The following is a 27,277-nucleotide window of genomic DNA, read 5'->3' as shown; positions in this document are numbered from 1 at the left end:
GAAGGCGGATCTGCCCCAGGGAGCAGGCAGCGCCGCCACCAACTCCTGAGAAAGGCTTGCTGAGGCTGAGCCGCTCGAGCGGCACGTGAAGAAGGCTGAAGGCTTCCACGGAGAGCACGTTGAGGCCAGCGCCACCGTCGATGAGGGTATTGGTGACGGCCACGTTGCCGATGGTGGGCGTGCAGAGCATCGGAAGCATGCCCGAGTCGGCGGTGGTGACGGGGTGGTCTTCTGAACTGAAGGTGAGGTCAGCCTCAGGCGCGGCCCAGCCGGGCGGAGCCCCCGAGCGCTTGGAAGCGTCACCAATCTGGCGGAGGAACGACTTGATGTGGCAATCTGAAGGCAGCGCCTGAGAGCCACCTAGCAGGGCTGCGACCGCGTGGTGCGCCGGTGCCGTGTAGCTCGCAGTGAAGAGGTCACGCAGCTCCTCCCAAGATGCCACCGTGGATCCGGGAAGGTTGAGCAGCCAGGCGTGCGGCTCGCCGGCGAGGGCCATGGGAAGCCAGTTGGCCATGACCTTGTCATCACCCCCGGCGTCGAGGACGGCCTCCTCATATGCCAGCAGGAAAGCCGACGGTTTCGTCGCGCCGTCGTAGCGCGGCGGCATCTCCGGCTTGAACTTGGGTGGCCACCGCACCCGCCGCAGGGCGGGGGCCAGGGATCGGAGCCCCCTAGCCCCATCGTCAACGCCAACCGTCGGAGTCGGTGGCCGGGCGCCTGCCATGTGGGCGGAGCACAGATCGACAGAAGAGAAGCTACGGCGCACCCCTACCTGGCGCGCCAAATGTCGGATCACGGGTTTCGGAAAAACCCTCGAGGTTCGAAGACTGGGGTGCGCGAGAAGATCTCCTCCCTATCGATCTGCGCCCTAGCTCTCTAAGATCTCGCGGACGAACTCGACGAACTCGCAACACAAAGACACAAGATTTATACTGGTTCGGGCCACCGTTGTGGTGTAATACCCTACTCCAGTGTGGTGGTGGTGGATTGCCTCTTGGGCTGATGATGAACAGTACAAGGGGAAGAACAGCCTCCTGAGGTTGAGGTGTTCTTGTGCTTGACAAACTTGTGTGGGTGAGATGCCTCTGAATGAGTTATCCACTCACCCCCTCTACTATGATGGCTAGTTCTACTTATATAGGCCATGGTCCTCTCCTCAAATATTGAGCGGGAAGGGAGCCAACAATGGCCAATTTGAAAGGGGACAACTAGTATAGCTTATCCTGACAAAAGCGGTCTTCGCCTGCAAAAGGCTCTGGTGGTGACGCCGTCTTGGGCTCCATGGTGACCTCCATCTTGTTGTCCTGCTGGTCTTGGTCTCGTTGCACCGATATGGAAACCTTTGCTTGATGCCTCGGTACTCCGCGCCTGCGCTTACCCCCTTGGCACAAAAGAGGAAACAAGGACGCTGCGCGCGCTGGCGCCCGCCTGGTCTCGGCCGTCATGGCTCACGTCACGAGGACCTCGCGAGGTCTGCCTTGCCTTGATCTCTCCGCCCCTCGTGAGCCTGCCTGGTGAGGCCGCTCCCGAGGAGGTCTTGTATCGTCCGCCTCGCGAGGCCTGGCCCCTCGTGAGGGTCTTGAATACCTCGCCGATGAAGATGGGCCGTACGGGCCTGCTAGCTCAGCCACGCTGCGGGCCGCAGGCAGGCAAGTCTGGGGACCCCCATTCCCAGAACGCCGACACATGTGCGTTCTATTTGAAACTCGTTCAAATCTTCACTGTGTCCTGTCAGCTGAAGAATTTGCGAACGGAACATTTAACTTATCTAAATTTTTGGCTTTGCCGCTCAAACCGTTCCACATTCCACGATAACACTTATCTATTCACCCACGATCTCACACGATCGCCACCTCTCAGTACGTGGGTGACACATGTGAAGCGAATGAGAAGGGTCAGGGGCATGTTCGTCCAATTTCTTCGGGCGAACAGTTTTTCACCGTGGCTATAAATACCCGTCCCCTTCCTCACTTCTCTTTTACTCCGCTCGACCTCACTCCAGCTCGAGCTTCTCAAACCCTAGCGCCGCCGCTACTTCATCATCGCCGGTGAGGAAGAGCTTCACTGCCTCGACCTCGTCGCCGTCGTACTCGCGTTGGCTGCGGATTTCTTCACTCCGCCACCGCCGTAGCTGTCTTCCTCAGCCGAGTTAGGGTGTGGAGATCTGAGCTGACGAACTTCACATCTACACTTCCCAGTTCGTCATGTTCTTCGTCCAGGGTAATTAAAAGTTACTTTTACTGCCCTCTTTGATTCAAATGATTTCTACACACTAAAACACCTCACATGTCATCTGTTCTTGATTCGTTTCTCTAAGCAATATTTTTCTTCATGATTCCTCAATTGTGTGGATTTTTGATCTGTACAACTCTGGAACCTAAGACAAAGAACGCTTAGTGAAATTCTTCAAGACTCATCTGGTCAAATTCCTCAAACTTGTTCTTTTTGCAAAAACCTTCTGAGAACGCATATGACCTCTCCAAATTCCTCGCAACTATACTCTGTTCACAGGTACTCAAGTCCGCTGCTGAATCATTAGGTTCTCATCAACTTAACTCATTTGCAGCGTTCCTTGAAGAAAAGTTGCACACATCTTCAGAAGATTCAGTTGCTCATATTCCTCAGCTGAAGAAAATTGCTGATGGAAAGAAGCCACAGAAAGGAGGAAAGAGGCCTGAGGTCAATACTGCCTTTGAGATCCCTGATGACATATACAAGGAGTATTGCACTCCTGATGAGGCCAAGTTTGGCAAGGAGGACAAAAATCAGCGCAAGGTGCACATCCAAAGAATAGAGAGGAGATGGGCAAGGGAGTGGAGGGAGTACAGGTATGTTACTCCCAAGTATATGAAGAAATTCGCTCTAAATCCTCCATGCCCAAGACATCCATTGGCACCTGGCCAAGTAGCAGATCCCACCAGCCTCAAGCGCGGTGAGGACTATCCTGAAGAATTGGCCAAGCGCCAGGCCAAACTGGCCAAACAGGCAAGAGAAGCAGTGAGGAAATTTAATGAAGACTCTGCTGCTGCTGCCACTGCTGAGGCTTCTGCAAGCAAGCCGAAGAAGGCCACGGCAAAGAAGCCTGCTCATAAGCCAAGTGCTTCACCCTCAATGCCCTCACGGCCAAGTTCCCCAGCAATGCCCTCACGGCCAGATTCTTCAAAGATCTCATGGCCAATTCCTTAGACTGCTCCAGCTCCTCCGCCAAAGTTCTCACCTGCTCCGTCCAAATCCTCAGCACCTGTGCATCTCGCCACGTGCCAATGGACAATAGGCATCTCTATTGCCTCAGGAGCTTCTGCTAGTTCCTCAGCTGCACCAAATTCTTCAACTGGCCCCTCTCTGCTGAAGACAAAGACCACTGCTGGACGAGGCTCTCGCCCAAGTCCTCACAAGAAGCAGGTCACCTTCCAAGTGCCGTCTGATGAAGATGAAGCTGATGATGAGGAACTTGCCGAAATTATCAGAGACAGGCAGCTCAAGGCCGCTAGAGCCAAAGTCACAAATGTGCCTCTTCTTTTGGATCCCAAGTTGATCCTTGATTACATTGATCTCTGGCACAAGGACCCCAACACTCCTATGCCTGATTTTAAGCTGACTCCTGGCCAAAGTCATATGCTGACTGCCTTCATCCAAGAAGAAAAATGGAAATTTGAAAAGGCTAGGCAGATCAAGAAAGTGCAGTACAGGAAGGAGCGCTTCCTGGAGAAAAACGTTGTCTCTATGACAACTGAAGAACTTGTCACTATTCAATCTAAGATCAAGAAACTTAGTGATGAATTTGACGTATACCATGCTGACTGGCTTGGAGCCAAATTCAGGTTTGTGAATTTGACTAAAAAGTTCACTTCCAATGTTGCAGCCCCAACACAACAAGAAAATCCTCAGGCTGAAGCATCTGCTCAGCCGACTGAAGAAAATGCCAGCACCGCTGATGATATTCAGACTGCTGAAGAAACTCAAAGTACCAGGGCTGATGACTGCATTCCAGCCACTGAAGAAATTACCAGGGCAACCACTAGTGTTGCGCCTGAAGAAACTGAAGAAGTTAGGGCAACTTCATCAGTTGTGCCTGAAGAATTTGAACCAAATTCCTCTGCTCCTCCTACGCCTACACCAACTTCGATCCTTCCATCTGCAACAGATGTAAGAAAACCAAGGCCGCAGAGCGTGCAAGAGTGAAGAAAAGGAAGGCATCAACTTCATCAGATTTTTCAGCTCCGAAGAAGATGAAGCCATTGACCAGCTCTTTTGCAAATCCAATTGATGCTGTTCCAGTCTCCTCCATGGCATCAAAGGACCTTGTTCCTTTTGATGAAGAATATGTGATTCCAAGTGAATCTGATGATGACATTCCCTCTGCTGCTTCGTCAGAGCAGCTGGATGAAGAAATTGAAGCGGATGCAATCCCTTCAACCCCACAAGTCTCATCGCCCATGCCTCAGTTCACTGCTGAAGAGGCCAGCGTTGAAGAAAAAGAAGAAGATGAAGATGTGGACATTGGGTGTACAACACCAGTGCTGAATGATGACTTTTGGGAAAGTCAGCACCCCAACTCTCCTTTGTTCACACCACTTCAACAAATTCCTCAGTCCCCTGTCAACACTGAAGTACAAATGGGATCTGAAGAACCTCGTGCAACTCCTTCTGTACATGAAGAGTTCCAGCCACTAGTGCCGAAGAAAATGTAAATGAAGAATTGAAGACCCAGGCTGCCACTGAAGAAGAAGCTGAAATTCCTTAGCCCGTGGAACCTGAGATTGCGATTCCTGAGGTAGTAATGCAATTGACTGATACTCCTCAGCCCAAGCCAAAGGATCCATTCTCGAAGAAGCAGAAATTCAAGGCTGATGACTTCTTCGGCGAGCACGTATTCTTCACTGATTATAATCCTGATGACTCTGCTCGTCTTAGAAGGAAGCGCTTCTGGACTGCCAGCCAGGCCAACTTCTATTCTTCACTGCTCTTCAACAAGGATAAAGTCTTCGACCACGAGCACATTCGTCATGTGTACATGGAATCCCTGCCATGCCTCACACCTGTCCTCAGTGTGCTTCATGATGCAGGCCTCCTCAACTTTTGCTCTGACATTGTAGATTGGAATGAAGAGCTTATTCTTCAGTTCTACGCAACACTTCATGTCACAGGTGACGCTGACGATATCAATACTTGGGTGTTGGACTGGATGACTGAAAACACTCATTATAAAGCACCGGCCTCTGAATAGCTTCATGCCCTGCCAATCAGTCCTCCACCTGAAGGAGCTCGTTGCATGTACCAAGAGCCTGAACTCATTGCCCATTATATGCAAGTTCTTATGAAGCCTCTGAAGCCTGGTCAAGCCCCAAGGACCAATTTCCTCGTGAGGGAATTGCTCTATGTGCGAAGAACTGTCTATCGCATTCTGACGAAGACAATGAGTCCGATCAAAGGCCACGACTCGTCTGATGAGGAAATTGTTGGCATCATGAAGAATCTGCTATTCAACATCATGCATGGCATTCCTGTCAACTATCATGATTTCTTCATGAGGACTCTGGCAAATGTTGCACTCTCTCCGTTTTAGTTGAAGCCTTACGCTCCTTGGATTATGAGATTCCTCAGAACAAGGTCTTCACTCAACTACAAGGCTGATTTTCAGAATCACCTCAGCTACTTGCCCCCAATCGAAGTCCTCAAGCGGACATATTCCTCAGCTGATGAAAAGGGCAAGGCACCAGCTATTATTGATGAAGGCATTCGTCCATTGGATGGTTAGTTTCACAAAGCTGCATCTTATTCCACTAATGATGACTCTGCCACTCATGATTCTGCTGCCAATGCATCCAAGCCTACTCCTCAAGCCACAGCTCCAAGGGTGATGACTGACCGTGAGCTGCTTCTTAGTCTTCACCAGAAGGTGGATCGAAACCATAAATGGGTTAAGCATCAGTTTGGTTCCATTCTTCACAACATGACTGCTACACATAATGCAATGAAGAAAAACCATTACTACCTCCATGAAATCTTTGGTCGCACCTGGGCTATTCTGTCACATTTATATGGTGAAGAAGATCTGAAGCAAATGGGTCTCAAGGAGGATTTTGACTGGTCTGCACCTCCACCGAAGAAATACAAGAAGGTCAAGGTTCCATCCTTGGTGGCCAGCTCATGTTCCTTATCACGCGACACCGACGAGTATGAAGACTTGGACGACACTGCGGCAGGCCCTACAACAACAAACGACCCCAACAATGCTAGCGCTCCTCCATCAACATGATATTCTTCAGGGGCATTAGTCCTCATTTTTCGATCCTTTTGGTCATTCGATGACAAAGGGGGAGAAATTTGAGTTAGTCTTCAAGCGGGTCTATCTTATATGGGCATTTTTTTCTTAAGTTAGAACTCTCGTTCTTTTGAAGACTTTGCTGGATCGAGTTGTAAACTTAAACTCTATGGTGGCCTGATACTTTTGCTGAGATTTTTTGCATGCTTATTCCTCATTAATGTTTATGCGCGCATGCTGAATTTCATCAGTCACCATATTTCATCATGCATTTCAAATTCTTCATGTATTATGTCAAATGTGTGTATGAATTACAAGATATAGGGGGAGATCTCCATGATTCTACTCTTCAAGTGTGCATTGCTTCAAAAGCAAATTCCTCACTATGCACATCTTCAGGGGGAGTTCTTCTATATCTTGCAATCAAATTCCTCAATTTCAGTATTTACACTTCATATGTTTATCCCTGTTGAAAACTTAACCTATATTGTCATCAATCACCAAAAAGGGGGAGATTGTAAGTGCATCTAGTGCCCCTTAGTGATTTTGGTGTATTGAAGACTTATAGGTTAAGGGACTAATGTGTTTATGAGTGTACACAGGTCTATAACTCTATGAGGAGTTTGATATTTACAGAGAAAGTCTACCCCTAAAAATGAAGTTCTTCGACTAAAGACTTTGAATTTCTGAAGACTTTGAAAGTGAAGAAATTGGTGTGACCTTGAAGACTAGGTATCCATTCGAGGAACATGAAGCGTGAAGACTTTTGTTTTCGTAGTTTCATTTTCTCTTTCTTGAGTCATAGGAAACACCGTACTGTTAAAGGGGGTCGAGGAAATACTAAGGAAAAATTTCCAAGTGATGCTCAACTCAAAATCCTACACCTACCAATCCCTTCGAGTGAAGCCATCGGTCGAGGAAATTGAAGCTGTTGTTATGATCGATGGCGACTCCCACCCCTCTCCTCTCCACCTCTGGCGACTCCCATGGTGATTCTAGGGTTTAACCCTACGATCTCCATCCGGCAAATCCAATGGATGGCCTCCTCCATTGGGACTTCTCCCCCGGCCTTAAGGTCGAGGCATAGGTGCGTGCACGGTTTGGATCTACGGTCCACTTCGTCCCCAACCCCGGCTCCAAGGAATTCTTCCTTGAAGTTTCCTTCTCCTCGGCCTCTTTTCCCCTCTCGGTGGATTCGGTTGGTTTGGATCTTCAATCATGTATTGGAGGGCTCAGTGATGGTTTCAATGTTGTTCTCTTGGGTGATCGTCATTTCCGGTTCTCGGTGGCATCAAATCGAGTGGGTCACTTTATCTTTGGTCTACGGGACCGTATTTGGCTGGATTTTATCTGTCACTTTCATTTGCACCGTGGTATGGATGATCGCCCCCCGGATTCAATCATGGCATGCGGACTCTGAGCTCACTGGTTTGGCTTCTTCACCTGGTCCGGCTATCAAATCCAAATGGTTATCTTCATAGCATAATGCGCCTATGGATCCTGCATCTATTCCAGTGTTTCAAAATTTGGGTTTGATCCCGCCGCCGACGGCCTTGCATTCCGGCGAGCCTCCTGCTGAGATATCTTTTGGTAGTTTTCTGGCTCCGGTTTCTCCGGATATTCTTCGGATTGGGTCCATATCCCTACCTATCTCCTCCGATAATCCGCCAAGTTGCCGTCTTTTCGAGGTGGGTTGTTTAATTTGGGATCATGGGAGTCCATCCCTGATGATACTCTTTACTCCATCTTGGATGGATGGCAGGCTGGTTATGATAATGACAGTGTTAAGCTCATGGTACAAATTTCATCAGTTCCAACCAAAGATTATATATACAAAAGGCTTAAGCATTGTTCTATATGTGATCGGCTTGGACATGTCGCAGACACTTGCACTGGGTACTTTCATCAAAGTTGTGGGGATGTTTCTGGGGATTGTTCTTGTTTTTCTTCACGTAGAAACTCCCACAAGCATGTGCCATGCAAGGTGGGCCTGGACCCTTTAGGTCATCCATGCAATGCTTGCTCTGCAACTGACCACATGACTAGGCTTTGTCCTGGGCTTCGTCGTTGCACGCTTTGCCACCGTCTGGGTCATGCGGCCCGTAAGCCCAGATCCTGCAAATTTTTACCTCATTGGGCTTGGGCACAAAAATCCCTACAAGTAACAAAATCAGAGAGGATCTTGCCTCGGGGTGAGTCGGGTGTGTCTGCGTTTGGAAATTCTATGGTTGTTGGTATGGCCCGTGTTGTGAGGGATACGCGTGCTCGTTGGGTTTGGAAATAGAAACCGAAAATCCCACGCTCCTCGGACGTGGCCACCCCCCATTGCTATGCCTCCCCGGTCAGGGTGTAGTCAATTCAGCCTACCAAAAACCCCAATCGGGTGAGCCGACGTCTTCCTCGAGCTCACCACCCCCACCTTCATCGCCCCCGCTCCCATCGCCTTCGTCTCGGAGCAATCTCTGTCCATCATCGGCGATCTCCCTTTGGGCGGATACCAAACCCCCGGCAACTCAAGCTATGGCGAACTTCCCAGTGCGCCCGTTCGCCTTCGCTCCGGCTGGATCGACCTTCGACCGTGGCCCTGCTCATCGAGTCCAGCACCATGTCATGGTGGTAGATGATCCGCCCCTCAACCATGACAGGTACGCTATTGTTTCAGTCCATCCTCCAGTCCCTGATCATCAAAAGGAGTTTTGGCTAGCCGAGGTCTGTCGCATTATCACTGGGGATCTAGAGTATGATTTGGTGGATGATTTTATTTACCCGCTGGGAATTGGATGTGTGGTTTTTGTGGATATGGAGAGTAGGGATGCTGCCATTAGAGAGGGGCCTCACGCTCTGACTGAGGATTCTACTTTCTCTTTAGTCCCTCATGACGAATGTTTCAATATGTGCATGCCTGCTTTTGAATATGAGGTTTGGGTCATGTTTCTCGCTTTCCCAATGGACTATCAGACTAAACACTATATTCATAAGGCTCTCTCTAACTTTGGAAAGATTCTTGTCTGGCCACGCCCAGGTCACAACAAAGCTAGAGTTCTGATTAAGTGTCATATCAAAGATGTTGCTGAGGTGCCGCATAGTCTGTTGGTTACCAGGGTTGGTTTGCCGCCAGGTCTTGCTCGATCTTGGTCTGTCCCTGTGTATGTTCTAAATGGCAGAAATACTATTCCCAGCTTAGTTGGTAATGAAGATGTTCCTCCTCTTCTGAATGCATCACCCCACCCATATGAGCTTCCATACTACACCCTCATGCAGCAGGCAAGAATTGATGAGATGACTGCACAAGAGGCTCTGAATGAAGAGGCATGGAACGCCCCGAAACCTGCCCAGGAGCACATTCAGGAAAATGGTTGGCCTATGTGGCCCGTGGTTCCTCCGCCATACACAGGGTTCAGTTTTAGAACTTTCTTCCAGTACGATGGGCCGTCCCTGATGGATGGTGTGGACCCAGAAAACAACGTCCAGGACAACCTGTCTGATATTTGGTCTTCTGATTCAGAGTTTCAGGCGGTGGAAGCGTTGGCTGATGGCTTTGTGCTTGGGAATCCTGCTGCACGACTGGCGTTTGTCAGAGCAGGAGGGGATTCAGTTAATTTCTTTGTGGTTGTTGATCATGAGCTGTTGCTTTGGATGGGAGGGATGCTCAAACGCATATATACGCCGGCCCTCACCTTTCAGCAATCTGAGGCTGTTATGTTACCCCTTAACCCGTTCAAGTTTCTCCAGAACCAACTGAATGCTGCTGCGGCTGCCTAGCTTGAAGGCATGGTCCCAGAGCGTGATGTTATGTCAGCAGTGTTCAGTTCAACCTTTCAGTTGGGGGCTGTCATCATACCCTCGTCTCTGCTGCAGGAGTCTGTTGAGCACAGGTCTGAAGTGATAGATACTGATTGGGAGATGGCGGCTCGCTCTCCTGGTCTCAAGGCGATCTCACGATTTGTTTCTGAAGATGCAGAGTTACAGTCAGTGCCCCTGTCAGATCAAGATACTGCTCTTTAGGTGATTGCTTCTGCTTCTCTTTATAATGCTCCTCAGCCCCGCAATGTGCTAGTGCCTCTAGACACAACCACTGTCAGAAGAAGCACTCGATCTAACAAGTATGATGGCTTCAAGACCAATCATGTCTCTGACATCAAGCGATCTAAGTCACGGGTGAAACCACGCGAGACCTCTTTTATCACAGCTGTTTCTTTGGCTGCTGCCCCCGTGCAGGTTATGTCTGGTGCTTGTCCCCCTCCTACGTCGATCGAAGATCTTCAACAGATGGGTAGCCGTTGCGGGATTGTGCAGGATGTTCTTTCTCCCGAGAAGCTGCTGGATGATCAGCGCTCGTCCACTGGAGCTGGCGACTAAATTTTCACTCCCTCATGAATAAGTCGTGGAATGTACTGTCGTGGAACATCAGGGGCATCAACTCTAATGCTAAGACTTTGGCTCTTAGGAATGCTATTGATACTAGCGGTTGTTCTGTGCTATGTATCCAGGAAACTAAGCATGAATCTTTTGATCTGGCATTTATTAAAACTTTCTGCCCTAAGCATTTTGATAAATTTGTGTTTGCACCATCCGTGGGTGCCTCTGGTGGTCTTATTATAATATGGAATAGTTCTGTGTTTGTGGGCACGCCTTGGTATGTTGACTCGTTTATTGTGGGTGTCTCTTTTGTTGCTACTCAGTCTAGTGATTCTTGGAAATTGATCAATGTCTATGGTCCATCTCTGGTCAGCGTCGGGTGGATTTTACTAACTGGTTATTTGACCTAAATATACCTGATGATGAAAATTGGTCGATCCTTGGAGATTTCAATTTTATTCGTTCCACGAATAATAGAAACAAGCCTGGGGGCGACACTGCGGACATGTTGTTGTTTAATGAAATCATTCGAGCGCAGTCTCTGATGGAGTTACCTGTGAAGGGCAGAGCATATACCTGGAGCAACATGCAAGACGACCCCCTGCTCGAACAGCTCGATTGGTTCTTTTCTTCCTCTTGTTGTACTACCTCCTTCCCAAACACGATGGTCATGCCATTGGGGAAACCGGTGTCTGATCATATTCCGTGTGTGGTTGCAATTGAATCTAATATCCCCAAGTCCAAGCTCTTCCGCTTTGAGAATTTTTGGGTTAACCATGTTGGGTTAACGGATGTGGTTGCCGCCTCTTGGTCCAAGGCATGCCATGCCCCGAACGCTGCTGCCCGCATTTGTAAAAAACTGAAAACTCTGAGATATGATCTCAAGAGATGGAGCAGAGGTATCTCAAAGCTGAAAATTATGATCCAGAACAGTAATGAATCTTTAGTTATGATGGATAATCTCGAGGAAAAAAGACCTCTATTTATCCAGGAGTCAAACTTTAGGAGGATTTTGAAATCTCACTTGCAGACACTGCTAAAGTTTCAGAACGAGTACCGGAGGAAAAGATGCACGATCAGGTATTTCAGATTTGCTAATGAAAACACCAAGCTCTTTCAATCTCTGGCCACTGAGAGATATAGACACAATTCTATTGCCATGCTTCGTGATGATGCTGTGGAAATCCATGACCATGTTGGCAAGGAAGGCATGCTGTTCAAAACCTATAAGGAACGTTTGGGTTTTTCTAAACCCACTAACATGCATTTTGATCTTTCTAGAATCATTCGTCGGATCGAGGGACTGGATCTATTGTCGGCACCCTTTTCCAATGAAGAGATAGATACTGTAATTAAGGAAATGCCGAGTGACAGGGCTCCGGGCCCTGATGGTTTTAATGGTTGTTTCCTTAAGAGCTGCTGGCAGATCATCAAGTCGGATTTCTATAAGCTGTGCCATGCCTTTCATGCTAGAGGGCTAGATATCACCAGCATTAGTGAGGGGTACATCACCTTGATCCCTAAGATCTCTTCTCTAGAAACTGCAAATGATTATAGACCAATTAATTTACTGAATTGTTGTCTGAAAATCATCACAAAGATCTTGGCTAACCGGCTGCAGAAAGTCATCCTCAAAATCATCCACAAAAACCAGTACCGTTTTATCAAAGGGAGGACAATCCAAGATTGCCTGGCGTGGTCGTTTGAATACATCCATCAATGCCATACCTCAGCGAGGGAAAATATCCTCCTCAAGTTAGACTTTGCTAAGGCGTTTGACACAATTGAGCACGCCCCCATGATGGAGATCATGAAGCACATGGGTTTTGATGACAAATGCCTCGGATGGATGAAAACGATCTTTGGCTCGGGGGTTTCTTCTGTACTCCTTAATGGAGTTCCTGGTCAGAAATTTAATTGTAAATGTGGTGTGCGACAGGGTGACCCTCTCTCACCGTTGATCGTTGTCCTTGCGGCTGACCTTCTCCAAGCAGCAATTAATGATGCTTTTGCTCGAGGACTAGTTGATCTTCCAGACCCCAGGGTCTATCGTTCCGTCGTACGCCTCTATGTTCACAGGTTTGAATCCCTCTGGAAATTCGTGATCCAGCACCTCATCGGTGAAACATAGGGGGTGTGCGGCACCCCTGTATTTGCATGTGTCATGGCGTTCTGACGGTTGTAGTGTTCGGTTTTGATTATGCGCTGGAGCGCGCTTCCTAGATCTGTAGATGGATCTGGTCACGCCGGCCCTTTGATGCAAGTCCTTGCTTGGATCGTGTGCTAACTTATGTGCGGCCTCGTTAGCCGCCCTATCGCGGCCACGAGGTAGTCGATCCGACCGGTCGGCCATTTTATTTTACGGCCGTGTGGGCTCTAAGGCCTCATCATCGAATTCGGGCAACAACTTGCGCTTTGGATAGCTCTTTGTGTGGCGACTGCCACCATACTTTTCTTCAGTGTCAAGCACTTTGTTCCATCTACTGTTGAGCGTATTCTGCGCGGCCTTAAGCCTTTGCTTCTGCTTCTTCAGACTCCTCGCGGTGGCAATAAGCCTTCTACAAAGGTTCTCTTGTTCCAAGTGCCTTTCCGGGATGATGTGTGCATTGTCGTCCGGACTGTTTTCCTCTCCGGAGAGAGGTTGATGAGCTTTATCCTCGGTGTCGCCATGATCGGATAGCGGCTCCGTACTCTGTTCGTCGTCCGCTGGTTCATCCTGTTCTATCGCTGGGTCAATGTGGTCGTCGTTTCCTCTGGAGTCGACCGGGGTGTTATTTTTTCTTGCGTTGTTATCGCTGTTCTTGCCGAGGCGGGATTTGGAGCGGCGCCTACGTCGTCGCTTTGGTTGCTTCTCGAGGGAGCTATCCTTCGCTGCGTCCTTCCATTCCTCGTCATTGTTTTCTTTGGGTGTATCCACCATGTATATATCATGTGATGAAGTGGCTGTCCAGCGCCCTGTGGGCGGTGGTTCCTGTTCCTCTCCTGCATCGTCGTCCATACCGTCGATGTCTTCGGAGTCGAAATCAAGCATGTCGGTCAAATCGTCGACAGTGGCTATTAAGTGGGTGGTGGGCGGGGAACGAATATCTTCGTCGTCCGCTTCCCATTCTAGCCGGACATAGTTCGGCCAAGGGTCTCGTGACAAGGAGAGAGACCTCAATGAGTTTAACACATCGCCCAGTGGTGAGTGCTAGAAGATATCCGCGGAGGAAAACTCCATGATCGGTGCCCAATCAGATTCGATAGGCACGGACGCAAGCGACTCGGAGCCCATGGCCGGGGACGAATCCAACGGTTCGGCAACACGGGTCTCGTAAGAGGTGAAGTCAGTAGTCGGCTCTATCGCCACTGAGTATGCGGCCTCCGTGGCGGGGTCCATCCCCTCGTCTTCATATGGCGCAATTTGTTCCGGATTAAGGGCCGGAGGAGTCGCGGGTGTGATCTCCCGAACACTGTCCGACGACAGAGCTAAGTCGTGATCGTCGTGATCGTGCGGCGCACCTGACATGGGCTCGAATCCGTCGAATATCAAATCTCCGTGGTTGTCGGCAGTATAGTTTAAGTTTCCAAACCTGACCTGATGGCCAGGGGCGTAGCTCTCGATCTGCTCCAGATGGCCAAGCGAGTTGGCCCGCAGTACGAAGCCGCCGAATACGAAGATCTGTCCGGGGAGGAAAACCTCACCCTGGATCGCATCGTTGCCGATGATCGAAGGAGCCATCTAGCCTTACAATGATGGCACAGTGGAACTCTCAATGAAAGCACCAATGTCGGTGTCAAAACCGGCGGATCTCGGGTAGGGGGTCCCGAACTGTGCGTCTAAGGCGGATGGTAACAGGAGGCGGGGGACACAATGTTTACCCAGGTTCGGGCCCTATCGATGGAGGTAATACCCTACTTCCTGCTTGATTGATCTTGATGATATGAGTATTACAAGAGTTGATCTACCACGAGATCGTAGAGGCTAAACCCTAGAAGCTAGCCTATGGTATGATTGTTGTTGTCCTACGGACTAAACTCTCTGGTTTATATAGACACCGGAGGGGGCTAGGGTTACACAGAGTCGGTTACAAGGGAGGAGATCTACATATCCGTACTGCCAAGCTTGCCTTCCACGCCAAGGAGATTCCTATCCGGACACGGGACGAAGTCTTCAATATTGTATCTTCATAGTCCAACAGTCCGGCTAAAGGATATAGTCCGGCTGTCCGAGGACCCCCTAATCCAGGACTCCCTCACCTACAAACCCAAAGTGATTGAGCATCACAGAAGAGATTGATCTTGCGTAGATCCAATGCTTGTTACCTTTGAAGACTGTGCTTCTTCCAGACGGTTAGGCGTCATGGTCTAGAGCATCCAAGAGGAAATTGTGGATCACCGAGTGACCGAGTTTGTGAAGGTTTGGAAGTCACCCGAAGACTTACCACGAGTGATTGGGCGAGGTCTGTGTGACCTTATCTCAAGGATAATACGGTGAGGACTGTGTGTCCTTAGGTTTAAATACCTAGCCGCTCCAACCAGACGTACGACTGACACACCAGTTGGAAGTGGTCTACCAAATCATTGTCTTCACCACGCTTACTGGTTCTATTTCCTCAACTCTTTCATTTCCTCATTACTGTGTTGTGTGCCTATTCATATCTGTTCGAAGACTTTGACTGAAGACTTTCTCAATTTCCTTAGTTCAATTTCTTCAGTCTGTTTGTCTTCATCCTGTGTTATCCTGTGTTTATGCTTTCTGTACTCTGTGCTTGTCTTCATTTCACCATGATGACCATGCTTGTGTTCTGTTATGTTTACTTCTGAGTACTTATTCCACTGCAAGTAGTTCTTCATTAAGGAATTTCCTCACCCGCAAATTCCTTAGTGAAGAATTCATAAAAATCACCTATTCGCCCCCTCTAGTCGATATAACGCACTTTCAGGGGCCATCATCATCACCGCAATCTACAGTAACAACTTCACCTCCATCATCACCAACTCTCCCCCCTCTATGCAGCGGTGTAACCCCTCTTTTACCCGCTGTAATCTCTACTTAAAAATGGTGCTCAATGCTATATATTATTTCCCAATGATGTATGGCTATCCTATGATGTTTGAGTAGATCCGTTTTGTCCTATGGGTTAATTGATGATCGTGATTGGTTTGAGTTGCATGTTTTATTATTGGTGGTGTCCTATGGTGCTCTCCGTGTCGCGCAAGCGTGAGGGATCCCTACTATAGGGTTTGCAATATGTTCATGGTTTTCTTATTGTCTGCGCTGCGTGAGTGACTGAAACACAAACACAGATAAGTGGGTCATGGTGTATGGGAATAAAGAGGACTTGATACTTTAATGCTATGTTGGGTTTTACCTTAATGATCTTTAGTAGTTGCAGATGCTTGCTATAGTTCCAATCATAAGTGCATATGATCCAAGAAGAGAAAGTATGTTAGCTTATGCCTCTCCCTCAAATAAAATTGCAATAGTGATTACCGGTCTAGTTATCGATTGCCTAGGGACAAATAACTTTCTTGTGTGACAACAAGCTCTCTACTAAAACTAACTTAGTTGTGTCTTCTTCTAAACAGCCCCTACTTTTTATTTACGCACTCTTTATTATCTTGCAAACTTATCCAACAACACCTACAAAGTACTTCTAGTTTCATACTTGTTCTAGGTAAAGCGAACATTAAGCGTGCGTAGAGTTGTATCGGTGGTCGATAGAACTTGAGGGAATATTTGTTCTACCTTTAGCTCCTCGTTGGGTTCGACACTCTTACTTATCGAAAGAGGCTACAATTGATCCCCTATACTTGTGGTTTATCAAGACCTTTTTCTGGCGCCGTTGCCGGGGAGTCATAGCGTGGGGTGAATATTCTCGTGCGTGCTTGTTTGCTTTATGACTAAGTAGTTTTTACTTTGTGCTCTTGTTTTCTATCTTTAGTTAAGGGTAGGAAACGCAAAATACCAAAAAAATTATTTGTACCTACTACACCAATGGTTGAAGAACCACTCAAAATCTATCACACTCCTAAAGCTTTTTACTTGGATCATCTTCGATCCCTATGTGCTCGTGCTGAAACCCCAACTAGCTTAGTTGAGGGCAAATCTTTAGATGAGCATGCTTGTTATGCGGGACACCGCTTATCTAAAAAAGGGAAACTTTTACTGGATCAAATTCATCGTTTGCAGTGCTATGCTTGGAATTTATGTGAAATATATGATTGTACTTGTTGTTCTAAAGACCCTAAGAAACACCTTCCTTACCAATGTGGGTTTAGTGATAATGGAATCGTATCTTCCTATACTAAGGGTGTTTATAATTACTATGATGTTCAACAAATTGAAGAATTTGTTGCTTTTAGGGGTACTTGTGAAATTGCTTCTTTTATTGAAGAGTGTGATACTACTCTCTACAAATCTGAAAATTTGGCCATACTTAAATATTGCTATGATAATTATGCTTCTAATCCTTATATCAAACCATATATTGAGGACTCCTCCGCTATCCAAGAAGAGACTAATATTTTGCAGGAGTCTATGGGAGAAGAAATTTTTAATTACATTGTGAGCTCATTGGATGATGAGGAGGAGAGCGATGAACAAAAGGAGGAAGAGCGGATTGATCACCCGTGCCCACCTTCTAATGAGAGTAACTCTTCAACTCATACATTGTTTAACTTCCCTTCGTGCTTACCGAAGGATGATTGCTATGATGATTGTTATGATCCCGTTGATTCTTTTGAAATATCCCTTTTTATGATGCTTGCTATGCTTGTGGCCAAGATGCCAATATGAATAATGCTTATGGAGATGAACTTGCTATAGTTCCTTATGTTAAACATGAAATTGTTGCTATTGCACCCACGCATGATAGTCCTATTATCTTTTTGAATTCTCCCGACTACACTATATCAAAGAAGTTTGCCCTTATTAAGGATTATATTGATGGGTTGCATTTTACTACTACACAGGATGATTTTGATAGATATAATATGCATGTGCTTGCTTCTCCTACTTGCAATTATTATGAGAGAGGAACTATATCTCCACCTCTCTATGTTTCCCACACGATAAAATTGCAAGAAACTTCTTATGCTATGTATTGGCCTTTACTTTGTGTGCATGAATTATTCTTTTATGACATGCCGATGGATATGAAGAGAGTTAGACTTCGTCATTACATGATATATGTTACTTTGTGCTCACTACTAAATTACAAATCATTGTTAATTAAAATTGGCTTTGATATACCTTGGGATCCGGGTGGATCCATTACTTGAGCACTATATGCCTAGCTTAATGGCTTTAAAGAAAGCGCTGCCAGGGAGACAACCCGGAAGTTTTAGAGAGTCATTTATTTCTGTTGAGTGCTTTTATATAGTTTAAAAACCAAAAAAATAAAGAGGGGAACCCAAAACTTTTTCAAAAAGAAAAGCGAAAGTGAGAAACATGAGCATTGTTAAAATGGGAGCTAGCCTTGAACTTTGTTCATGCCCATGGAAACTTTGTGATCCTTGATTACATAAACTTTTCAACAAAAATAATTATCCCCTTGTACAATTCCATTTTATTATAAAAATAATGTGCCAAGATTTGCTTTTAGGGTGTTTACATTGCTTGTTGGTTTGTGCGGTGCAGAACAGAAACTTTGGCTGTAGTGCGCGATTTTACATTTTTTACTGGAACGTCAAACGGTTCTGAAACTTTTTGCACTGTATTTCTATACAAATTTTCTATTTTTATTAATTATTTATGAATTTTTGGAGTACTAGAGATATGGTGAATGTTCAGATTACTACAGACAGTCCTGTTTAAGACAGATTCTGTTTTTGATGCATAGTTTGCTTGTTTTGATGAAACTATCAATTTATATCAGTGGATTAAGCCATGGAAAATTTATATTACAGTATCTAAAATGCAAAAACAAAATATGAATTGGTTTGCAACAGTACCTAGAGTAGTGATTTGCTTTACTATACTAATGGATCTTACCGAACTTTCTGTTAAGTTTTGTGTGATTGAAGTTTTCAAGTTTTGGGTGAGATCACGATGGATGAAGGAATAAGGAGTGGAAAGAGCCTAAGTTTGGGGATGCCCGAGGCACCCCAAGGTAATATTCAAGGACTCCCAAGCAACCAAGCTTGGGGATGCCCCGGAGCTATATTTTACTTGGAGCTATATTTTTATTCGTCAGATGATATGCGTAAATCTTGGAGCGTCTTTTGCATTTAGTGTTCACTTTTCTTTTATGCACCATGATGGTATGAGATAGTCCTTGGTTGATTTATAGAATGCTCATTGCACTTCACTTATATTCTTTGAGTATGGCTATATAAAATGCTTCATGTGCTTCACTTATATCATTTGAAGTTTGGATTGTCTGTTTCTCTTCACATAGAAAACCGCCATTTGTAGAATGCTCTTTTGCTGCACTTATATTTGTTAGAGCGTGGGCATATCTTTTGTAGAAAGAATTAAAATCTCTTGCTTCACTTATATCTATTTAGAGATATGACAGGAACTGGTCATTCACATGGTTAGTCATAAAATCCTACATAAAACTTATAGATCACTGAATATGATATGTTTGATTCCTTGCAATAGTTTTGCGATATAAAGATGGTGATATTAGAGTCATGCTAGTGTGTAGTTGTGGATTGTAGAAATACTTGTGTTGAAGTTTGTGATAACCGTAGCATGCACGTATGGTGAACCGTTATGTGATGAAGTCGGAGCATGATTTATTTATTGATTGTCTTCCTTATGAGTGGCGGTCGGGGACGAGCGATGGTCTTTTCCTAACAATCTATCCCCCTAGGAGCATGCGCGTAGTACTTTGTTTCGATAGCTTTGCAATAAGTATGTGAGTTCTTTATGACTAATGTTGAGTCCATGGATTATACGCACTCTCACCCTTCCATCATTGCTAGCCTCTTCGGTACCGTGCATTGCCCTTTCTCACCTCGAGAGTTGGTGCAAACTTCGTCGGTGCATCCAAACCCCGTGATATGATACGCTTTGTCACACATAAGCCTCCTTATATCTTCCTCAAAGCAGCCACCATACCTAGCTATCATGGCATTTCCATAGCCATTCCGAGGTATATTGCCATGCAACTTCCATCATCATCATATACATGACTTGAGCATTCATTGTCATATTGCTTTGCATGATCGTAAGACAGCTAGTATGATATTTTCATGGCTTGTCCGTTTTTTGATATCTTTGCTACGCTAGACCATTGCACATCCTGGTACACCACCGGAGGCATTCATATAGAGTCATATCATTGTTCTAGTATTGAGTTGTAAGTAAATAAAAGTGTGATGATCATCATTATTGGAACATTGTCCCAGGTGAGGTTATCAAAATAAAAGAGGCCAAAGAAGCCCAAATAAAAAAAAGAGGCCAAAGAAGCCCACCAAAAAAGAGAAAAAAATAAAAAAATAAAAAATGAGAGAAAAGAGAGAAGGGACAATGTTACTATCCTTTTACCACACTTGTGCTTCAGAGTAGCACCATGTTCTTCATATAGAGAGTCTCTTGAGTTATCACTTTCATATACTAGTGGGAATTTTCATTATAGAACTTGGCTTGTATATTCCGATGATGGGCTTGTTGGAAATATGCCCTAGAGGCAATAATAAAATGGTTATTATTATATTTCCTTGTTCATGATAATTGTCTATTGTTCATGCTATAATTGTGTTATCCGGAAATCGTAATACATGTGTGAACACATAGACCATAACATGTCCCTAGTGAGCCTCTAGTTGACTAGCTCATTGATCAATAGATGGTTACGGTTTCCTGACCATGGACATTGGATGTGATTGATAACGGGATCACATCATTAGGAGAATGATGTGATGGACAAGACCCAATCCTAAGCATAGCACTAGATCGTGTAGTTCGTTTCCTGAAGCTTTTCTAATGTCAAGTATCATTTCCTTAGACCATGAGATCGTGCAACTCCCGGATACCGTAGGAATGCTTTGGGTGTACCAAACGTCACAACGTAACTGGGTGGCTATAAAGGTGCACTACAGGTATCTCCGAAAGTGTCTGTTGGGTTGGCTCAGATCGAGACTGGGATTTGTCACTCCGTATGACGGAGAGGTATCTCTGGGCCCACTCGGTGTTGCATCATCATAATGAGCTCAATGTGACTAAGTAGTTAGTCACGGGATCATGCATTACGGAACGAGTAAAGTGACTTGCCGGTAACGAGATTGAACGAGGTATTGGGATACCGACGATCGAATCTCGGGCAAGTAAAGTACCGATTGACAAAGGGAATTGTATACGGGATTGCTTGAATCCTCGACATCGTGGTTCATCCGATGAGATCATCGTGGAACATGTGGGAGCCAACATGGGTATCCAGATCCCGCTGTTGGTTATTGGCTAGAGAGGTGTCTCGGTCATGTCTGCATGATTCCCGAACCCGTAGGGTCTACACACTTAAGGTTCGATGACGCTAGGGTTATAAGGAAGGTTTGTATGTGATTACCGAATGTTGTTCGGAGTCCCGGATGAGATCCCGGACGTCACGAGGAGTTCTGGAATGGTCCGGAGGTAAAGATTTATATATGGGAAGTCACGATACGGTCACCGGAAATATTCGGGGGTATACCGGTATTGTACCGGGACCACCGGAGGGGTTCCGGGGGTCCACCGGGAGGGTCCACCTGCCCCGGAGGGCCTTATGGGCTGTAGGTGGAAGGGAACCAGCCCTTAGTGGGCTAGGCTCCAAACCCCCTAGGGCCCATGCGCCTAGGGTTTGGGGGAAACCCTAAAGGGGGGCGCCCCCCCCTTGCTTGGGGGGCAAGCCACCTCCCCCTTGGCCGCCGCCCCCCCTCTAGATCCCATCTAGAGGGGCCGGCCCCCTTCCCCCTTCTCCCTATAAATAGAGGGGTGAGGGGAGGGCTGGAACACCACATCCAAGGCGCAGCCCCTCCCCTCCCCGACACCTCTCCTCCTCCGCGTGTGCTTGGCGAAGCCCTGCCGGAGAACTGTCACTCCACCACCACCACGCCGTCGTGCTGCTGTTGGAGCCTTCTTCCTCAACCTCTCCCTCCTCCTTGCTGGATCAAGGCATGGGAGATGTCACCGCTCCGTACGTGTGTTGAACGCGGAGGTGCCGTCCGTTCGGCGCTTGGATCATCGGTGATTTGGATCACGACGAGTACGACTCCATCAACCCCGTTATCTTGAACGCTTCCGCTCGCGATCTACAAGGGTATGTAGATGCACTCCTCCCTCTCTCTCGTTGCTAGCATCTCCTAGATTGATCTTGGTGACACATAGGAAAATTTTGAATTATTGCTACGTTACCCAACAGTGGCATCATGAGCCAGGTCTATGCGTAGATTCTATGCACGAGTAGAACATAAAGTAGTTGTGGGCGATGATTTGTTCAATTTGCTTACCGTTACTAGTCTTATCTTGATTCGGCGGCATTGTGGGATGAAGCGGCCCGGACCGACCTTACACGTACACTTACGTGAGACAGGTTCCACCGACTGACATGCACTTGATGCATAAGGTGGCTAGCGGGTGTCTGTCTCTCCCACTTTAGTCGGATCAGATTCGATGAAGAGGGTCCTTATGAAGGGTAAATAGCAATTGGCATATCACCGTTGTGGCTTTTGTGTAGGTAAGAAACGTTCTTGCTAGAATTCCATAGCAGCCACGTAAAACATGCAACAACAATTAGAGGACGTCTAACTTGTTTTTGCAGGGTATGCTATGTGATGTGATATGGCCAAAAGGATGTGATGAATTATATATGTGATGTATGAGATTCATCATGTTCTTGTAATAGGAATCACGACTTGCATGTCGATGAGTATGACAACCGGCAGGAGCCATAGGAGTTGTCTTAATTTATTGTAAGACCTGCGTGTCAATGAAAACACCATGTAATTACTTTACTTTATTGCTAACCGTTAGCCATAGTAGTAGAACTAATAGTTGGCGAGACAACTTCATGAAGACACGATGATGGAGATCATGATGATGGAGATCATGGTGTCATGCCGGTGACGAAGGTGATCATGCCGCGCCTCGAAGATGGAGATCAAAGGCGCAAGATGATATTGGCCATATCATGTCACTTTATGATTTGCATGTGATGTTTGTCATGTTTACATCTTATTTGCTTAGAACGACGGTAGCATAATGTCACGACCGGGTTTTCGGGATATTAATTTCCCAGAAAACGGCCTTTGTGCTCACCAGCCCCAGGATTACTGTTAGCTGATGAGGTACCAACTTGATACAAGAATTCCAAGCAAAGTACAAACTATGTAGTACAAGACCATTCTGGCCTAGGAGTACAACACTTGGTTTCTAGTGGTTGATGGCGGAAACGATTTGTGGTACATCTGCATCTATGGGACTCCATTTCCCACAAGAACAGCTGACCAGGATAACTCCTATCTTTGCGAGGCTGCTATCGTCACAGCGTAGGTTCCGGGGCTGTCATCGCAATGCTATCCCCACGCGCGAGATCTGGCCCAGACAATAGCCAGGGACAAGCCAGTGAGTACGTTTGAATGTACTCGCAAACATTAAGAACACGGGTATAATACAACAAGGGATAATCATGCTCCGAAATATTCATGATCATAACGTCTGCCACGAAAATCTCTGATGCACGCATGCAGAAAAAATATGGACATATAATACGGGAGCAAAAATGGAAGGCACTGACCGAGTGTCTGAAATGACTCCTCGAAAGGTTGCGAATAAATTAACAATGCCGCAGTCGGGCGTCTGAGCGACACCACATAAAGGGCTTATAAAGAAAATAAATAACAAACATGCCGCAGTCGGGCGTCTGAGCGACACCACATAAAGGGCTTTATGAAAGATAAATAAATAGCGTGCATGCCGCAGTCGGGCGTCTGAGTGACACCACAGAGAGGGCTTATATAAGAATAATCACAGTGAATATCCAGGAGGTAGAACCGTCCCAGGGATACTCAATAAATTCAAATAATGCAAATGGTTAGTCCATAATAATAATAATCATAATCCTCATGTGTCACAGGTCATAAACAAAATCTAGTCTAGCCGTTTCTCCATCCGAAGACCGTCACTAGATCCTAATTAAACCGTTCTCCATCCGAATACCGTTAGTATGATCCAGTTTATTCGTGTCTCCATCCGAATACCGTTACTAGACCCATCTCAGACTGAAATCTATACCCAAGGACACGGTTGTCCAAAAAGGTATTGCCTCTGCAGAGGGTGTACTCTTTACCCACGAGTAACGGATTTATTCAGTCCATCGGGACTAATTCCGCCTACGGCCTTTTAATTGAAAACACGCCTGACCTGCACACACCAGCTTAACTTACCGGTGTCTGGAATCACGCACGACACCCGTCAAGAAAAACTCTAAGTGGGGAGGCTACAACCTCGACGTAGCATGGGATCAAATTTATATACGCGCGCTCTAAGGGGTGCCCCCCTCTCTGTCCCAACCGGAAACACCCATGCCCCCGGACCAGGTGGCATGCCTACCGGATGCACCCGGTATCTTCCACCATGGCCTCTCTGTACGGTGTGTGCATTGGTAAGGGGTTGACAACTTACTGAACCATACCCTACCCGCGGCAGGGACAAGTGGTAGTACAAAACAAGTAGTGGAAGTTACTAAACAAGACTCGACCTACGACCGACTCAGGTGGTCCAAGAATTCTCCGAACGATTGGCATATCCAAAATATTCCCATTAACAGATAAACTTACCACTCATCAAGCCTCACCATGCCATACCGGACATACCCGTCTCAACGATGAACTAGGGACAAGCTCGTGTCTACCCAAGACCACGACTTTCCCGGCTTCCTTCCGATATGCATGAGAAGCTCACAAGGATGACCACTAATACCAGCATATCCATTACTAACAACCAAACATCTCCAAAATGCATTCACGCGTGAGACTTTATCGTTACATAAAGATGACGTATACTCCAAGTCCAAGTGGTGTTGTAACCATATCAAAACACCTCACAAAAATATTATGCCAGAGTTCAGAATGCTTGCCTTCAAGAGTATGCAAAGGGTGCACTTTTTGAAAGCTTTCTTCTCTCTCCATTTTCCTATTTTGCAGAAATATTCAAATAACAAATATTTCAAACACAGTACAAAAAGTTGTCTCAAATATTTTTGAAATAAATCCTAAAATAAACTAGATAAAATTTGAGAGAGGTAGGAAAAAGAATCAACTCATTTGGAGTTTTATTTTAAAAGATATAGCCAGTCAAAGTTTGGTCAAATCTCTGTTTTTAATAAAACCAGAAAAAGAAAACGTTTCGAGGGGGAATACGCTTTCGTGGTAGGGGATACGTACTCGCGGAAATAAGCTTCCACTTACGCCAGCGTGGGTGGTGCGGGGGTCACTGACAGTGGGTCCAGAGGGCCCACTGGTCAGGTTTGACCATTCCCCCTCTCCCTCCTCTCCTCTGCCCGAACGGGAGCGGGGCTCCGGCGATCGCCGGCGACGAACGGCGGCTCCTCGAGGGCACCTGAGGGCAGGGATGGACCCGCCAGACCGGGGCGGTCCTCTCGGTGGTCTCCGGGTCGACGGTGGTGGGAGGAGTCGTCGGCGGCGAGCTCCGCGGCGGAGAGGGCTACGGGAGTGAAGTGAGTTTTGGGCTCCAATGGTTTCCGATCGAGGTTGAGGCGTTTGGCAGCTCCGCAAGAACGAGGGGAAGCGGTTGGTGCCGCTGGATGGGCGGGGGAGTGCCTGTTTGCGATGAAAGGCACCGGACGGCAGAGGCGGCCGAACCGGACGGAGTTGGGGAAGATGGCCTCTTCCGGTCAATCCTCGGCTAGGGGAGAACTAGGGGGAAAGCCTGAGGTCGCCTGAGGTCTTGAACGAGTTCGGGGATCCCTTAAATAGGCGCTCGAGGCTGATCCCGCGGCGGCTGTGGATAAGAACGCCGGCGACCGCGGTGTTGTAGCTGCAGGGCGACGTGGCGGCGACGAGCGCGTGCCGACGGGCTCCGAGATAAGCTCGAGCTGTTCATAGGGGCAGCTGGCGCGCTGGTGTGGTTTGGGCGCCGCCGTCCATGGCAGAGGCTCGCTGCCGACACCGGCGTGCCGCCAAAAGCTCTGCCAGCGGCGCTGTAGAGCGCCAGGGGTGGCGTGGAGAGTGGGCGAGGTTAGTGCGCGGTTCAGCAGGCGAGCTGGGGCCAGGGACGGGACGCGTCAAGGGCGGCAGTGCGGCGCGGCGGCTTAGTGCGCGCGCGTGCAAAACGTGCGCTCTGGGCGCGCCCAGAGCATGCACGGGACATGCTCGACGAAATGCCAGGGCAGCCTAGAGTGCGAGGGTGAGGCTGGCAATTAACAGGACTAGGGTAGGGATGGCTAGGAGCTTAGTGGACAAGGTTGCTGGGTCAGCGGAACAAGATCACAGTGCAAGCTAGGAAACATGCCCAAAACTGACTGTGCACACCAAGTGTTCGACAGAATGCCAAGTGCACTTGGGCAACTCTTGGAGTGACCAAAATCTCCAGATTAGGGTCTCTCTAGTTGTTGGTGATGATGGTAAGATCATTTGGGCAAAACCAGAAACTGGCTAGTGCAAGTTTTGCAAAACTCCAGTTTTGGACAGAAAGAAGAAGGTCTCATTGCATGCACTTAAAATCCTCCAAAGGGTCCACTCTCCTGGACTTAAGGGTTTGGTAGGGAGGGCTACAAGCAGGAAAAAGCTCAGGGTCACTAGAGCAAAATAAGATGGGGTTGCAGTACAAATCACCAAACTGGACCAGAAAGAAAAAGAGGTTGATTCACTCAAATTTTTCGAAGAACAACACTGGGTTTTTGCATGAAGTTGAATTATATACATCTACTGACATCTCCAAACACTTGGAAGAATTTTTAAAGAAATATTTAAATAGGTTGTAGTGCAAAAATGCCTACTGGACCAGATTTGAAAAGTTGATGTAGAACTCAAAATCTCCAATAACCAAAAGATATTTTTTGCATAAAAGTGATGTGGAAACATCACATGACATCCCCAAATTTTGGTGGAAATTTTTAAAAGCATTTATCAAATGGTTGCAGTGCAACAGAGATTTTAAATTCAAAAGGAAATCATTTTAAAAGAATAAAGCTCAGAGAAAACAATCTTGCAATTTAAATCCACTGATAAAGAATTGTTTCATAGAGAGAGTGTACAAGTCCAATAATACTTTTGCAGAGATTCCACTTGAGGTAAAAACCCATAGTATCAAAAGGGTAAATCAAGACAAATGGAAAAGTTTTATTTCCTGGCAAAAATTTTAATTAGTAAAACAAGGTCACAATTTTGGGGTGTCACACATAAATAAGATGATCCCTCACTAAAATTTCAAGAGACGTGTTCCCCCTAACTGTGCACCGTTGCCAAGGTTCGTTGTTTCGAAGCACCACGTGATGATCGGGTGTGATAGATTCTAACGTTCGCATACAACGGGTGTAAGCCAGATTTACACATGCGAAACACTTAGGTTGACTTGACGAACCTAGCATGTACAGACATGGCCTCGGAACACGGAAGACCGAAAGGTCGAACATGAGTCGTATAGCAGATACGATCAACATGAAGATGTTCACCGATGATGACTAGTCCGTCTCACGTGATGATCGGACACGGCCTAGTTGACTC

This window comes from Aegilops tauschii, chromosome 1 (assembly GCF_002575655.3).
Source record: "Aegilops tauschii subsp. strangulata cultivar AL8/78 chromosome 1, Aet v6.0, whole genome shotgun sequence".
Taxonomy (NCBI): domain Eukaryota; kingdom Viridiplantae; phylum Streptophyta; class Magnoliopsida; order Poales; family Poaceae; genus Aegilops; species Aegilops tauschii.
Note: the sequence above shows the minus strand (reverse complement) of the source record.